This window comes from Moschus berezovskii, chromosome 3 (assembly GCF_049115385.1).
Source record: "Moschus berezovskii isolate FMDL1 chromosome 3, NW_MosBer_1.0, whole genome shotgun sequence".
Lineage (NCBI taxonomy): Eukaryota > Metazoa > Chordata > Mammalia > Artiodactyla > Moschidae > Moschus > Moschus berezovskii.
Window position 1 is genome coordinate 24,713,874 of NC_142462.1, and position 4,467 is coordinate 24,718,340.

Sequence of the window (4,467 nt, forward strand, 5' to 3'; positions counted from 1 at the left end):
AATTAATTTCTATAAATGAAATTCACACATCCATAGAAATAATAGAAAGCTTTAATATTTTTTCAATAACTTACCTAAGCAGAAAAAATAATAAACATACACAGAAAAAAAACTACATTTGATATATATAGAAAACCATACCCAGCAACATGAGATGACCATTCTTTTCAAGTGTATACATAACATTTACCAAAACTGATCATATGTAAGGCCATAAAGTAGTGCTCAGTAGGGTTAAAAGGACTGATAATAGAAAAGGATATTCTTTGATTTTGGCGGAGTTAACCAGGAAATAATTATCAAAGGTAATTCTAAGAACCCTGAATCAGTTTGTCAATTAGAATACAGAGTTTCACATAACCAGTGGAACTAAGGAGAAATCACAAAAATTGGAAATATTTGACACATAAAATATCTAACACATAAAACTGGTGAGATGCAGTCAAATCTATACTCAGAGAGTACAGACAAAGCTGTGCCCTAAATGCATATACTGAAGAAACAGCAACAGCAAAAAAAGACAATGAAAATTCATGATCTTAGCATAAATCTTAAGAAGAAACAAAAAGAAGAGCAAATGAGGCTCCAAAAAATAAATGGAAAATAATGAACCAGGAAAATAGAGAAAAAGTGAAACAGTCGAATAATAATAATAACTGACAAAGCCTTTCCAAGATTCACACAGAGAAAGACAGAGACATAGAGAAGGAAATGGCAACACACTCCAGTGTTCTTGATTGGAGAATCCCAGGGACGGCGGAGTCTGGTGGGCGGCCGTTTATGGGGTCGCACAGAGTGGGACACGACTGAAGCGACTTAGCAGCAGCAGCAGCATAGAAAAACAGGGAAGTAAAGAGAGGAGGAGAGAAAGTTTCCTTAGGTAGTTTCCTCAAAGATATGTGCTCAACAGTATCCAACAGTATCCAACTGACTATGCCAGTAGGCTTCTCCTCAGGGTTCCAGAATTCTCTCTTTGCACAGCTTTCTCCTACCTGGCAATGTTTCCATAAAATTCTACTTGGTTTTGTTGCCATATACTCTCAATGCATCTTCTCAATTCCAGAAATCCTTGTCTGGAAAACTCTTTCAAGGTAAAACTACAGGGTTTCACTTTTAGTTTCCTCTCTCCCTAAAATCACAGCCTTTCATTGTCTTACATACACTATCATATATGTCATTTTTTTCTTTTATAATTTTTCTCTTTCTTGGTTGTTTGGGGATGGGGGTGTAAATTTACTGGGTACCCTGTAGTTCAATTTGACTGTAAGTAAAAGTATTAAAAATTATTTTAAATCATCAGTAGTCATTTTAAAAGGGAAAATATCAAAATAATTAACTTCTACTACCTAATATGATCAAAGTGATGTTTAGCATTCAGTGGGAAAAAACGTCTTGAGATATATAGAAAAAATTAATTCACTGTTCCTTTCTTGAGAAATGTATGCTTTCTGTCAAGGCAGCTGTGGAAATCACATGTGTATCTACTCAAAATTTTCCTAGTTATATAATACACAGTAATATAATATCTGGCTAATTCCCTGATCCTTTTAAAGGCAGATCTATGTAATTAGCAACTGGAGCTGGAAGGTACTCCTATGTGATGAGCTACCTGCCATTCATAAGCAATGAAATGCCTTTCTGTGGACAAAGAGGAGAAATTGCCATTTATAAATATGTTAGAATTTGTAAAAGAAAATGCTCACTCTTCACCAATCTGTATCACAGAAAAGTCCAAACATATTTGCTCAGAATAAATTTCTATTTGCTAATCTGGTATGAGGGAGAGTTATGTGACCATATTTTCCTTCTAATAGTGTCAGAGTTGATAATAATGATTCTATTGGTGGAAGCTTGAATTACTGAGACTTTTCCAAGAATGGGATCACTATTTTTTCCTTTAAGGCTATCTTAAGGATTATGTAGTTATGAGAAAGACATTCAAAGTTAAATTGTCTCCTGCTCTGTAATAGTACATCAATTTACCCACCTGTCATTCTCTACACAATGGTGATGGCAATTCAGATCAATTTTACCACAGTCAAGATAACTAAGAGAAAACATAAACTTGATTCATAAGAAAAATATTAAAAATAAGAGGCAAGATATGACAAATTGACATTCATTTAAAAAAATTAATTGATACTCCAGATTCCTTCTGAGGATTTTTTATCTATGTAAATTTTATTTTTTCACATATCTTTCTTTCCATAAAACATATTTTAGCAAAGATATAATTTATTATTTAATGATTATGTTAGATTAGCTTCTCCCAAAAGTAGCCAATGAGACCAGGATTTGAATGTAGGTACTGAGACTAGGATTTGAGTATCATTACTTCTTTAGAGAGATAATTGCAAGACTTACTGGGGAGAATGGAAAATTGAGACAGAAAAAGAAAGTCAGTTTAGGGAGTGGAAAAGACCAGATGTCTACTAGAAGCAACTGAGGTTTGATTCTTCTGGAGACTCTTAAAAATTTGTGATATGACTTAAAATTCTAAGAGTATTTAAGAATACTGAGGGGATCACTGTAACATTTGCTACAATGATTGAGGATATTTTTATATTCTTTTTTTTATTATTAATAATAGCAATTATTCAATTAATCAATTGATTTAGAAATTTCAGAAAAGTTAATTTTCTACTGAAAACAGACTACAGTTTGAAAATTTTCATATTTATGAATGTATGTGCTATTGAAAGGAGTTGCATAAATGTATTGTTTTCAGATAATTAGTATGTCATAGAAAAGGAAAGTGGAACAAATTGTTAGTTTTGATCATTAGACTTTTAAGAGTACTTTAACTCTTAAGTACTCTTAAGTACTTAAGACTTGTTGTCTTAAACTTTTATCCAAAAATTGCCAAGTGAAACTGTTTTTTCATTTACAGTAAAATCATGAATGACCACTGATTCTTATATAATATTCCACAAGAAAAGATTTTTGGCATGTGGCTAGGAATGTAATATGTTCCTTTGGTAATTGATACATGTATTTCTTACTATTATCTTGCTTTAACTTGTGTCCTGATTTCCAGAATGCTCAAAATTAAATTGTATTTTTCAATTATAGCAATAATGATAATCCTAGTGGTTGTGTGATTAAAGCCTCCTTTCTTCCCTATTGCCTCGATTATTCTAAAAGAAACTTAGAGTTCTATAAATACTTTAACACAGAGATATTCCAATGTTTAGGTAGAACATTTTCGTAACTTATGCTAAAGGAAACTGCTTCTAAGCCAAATACTCTTCTATGTAACAGGAAAAAAAAGACATTTCCTACAAGAGATATCTTAGTCTTCTATATCTGTTGTTCAGTCACTCAGTCATGTCCATCTCTTTGCGACCCCACAAATTGAAGCATGCCAGGCTTCCCTATCCTCCACCATTTCCCAGAGCTTGCTCAAACTCATATCCATCAAATTGGTGATGCCATCCAACCATCTCATCCTCTGTCATCCCATTCTCCTCCTGCCTTCAATCTTGCCCAGCATCAGGGGTCTTTCCTAATGATTCAGTTCTTCACATCAGATGGCCAAAGTATTGGAGCTTCAGCTTCAGCATCAGTCCTTCCAATGAACACCCAGGATTGATCTCCTTTAGAATGGACTGGTTGGATCTCCTTGCAGTCCAAGGGACTCTCAAGAGTCTTCTCCAGCACCATAGTTCAAAAGCATCAATTCTTTGGCGCTCAGCCTTCTTTATGGTCCAACTCTCACATCCATACATTACTACTAGAAAAAATCATAATTTTGACTATACAGACCTTTGTTGGCAAAGGTCTATATCTGAGAATACTGCAATAATGGGCTTTGGTAACCTTCCATTTAGTCTAAGACTAGAGGTTAAAAATAGAGATGGTAACCACAAAAGAGAATATTTATTCTTCATGTAACTTACAGGAGATTTACTCTATGACTTGACAGCCTACTTTTTTTTTTTTTTTTCACAGAGTACATAGTTGGGAGAAAATAATTAGCAATACTTTCTCACAGCAGTTTTAGGGGATTTTTTTTTTTTTTCCCGATTCTGGCTATCATGTTAGGGAAATGAGTTGTGTGCCTTTTTCTCAAGTCATTATGCCAGTATTACTCAGAGCCAGGACATAGACACAAGAGAAGACTTCCAAGTCACTCACTAAGCAATGCATAATCACGATTATAGGCCAGCATTAGTGATTTCCAACTGAGAGATAAAATTTAGGATATAGGAGAATGAAACCACTGAATGACTCGAATTGTTCAGGGACACTGGCTGCTTGAGGCAGTTGGTTTAGACAAAGAGAGGAACATGGGGAGCCCTCTACCACAGCTCTTCTCGTGCCCTTAATACAGTTAGTGTCATATAAGAGTTGTTCAGATGGAAGTCCCTTCTCGCACTAGATTGAACCAGTCCTGGGCAGGTGCCGCATCTTACTCAGCTGAATAATACCCACTGTGCATCTCAACTAGGTCCCCTACATGCTTAA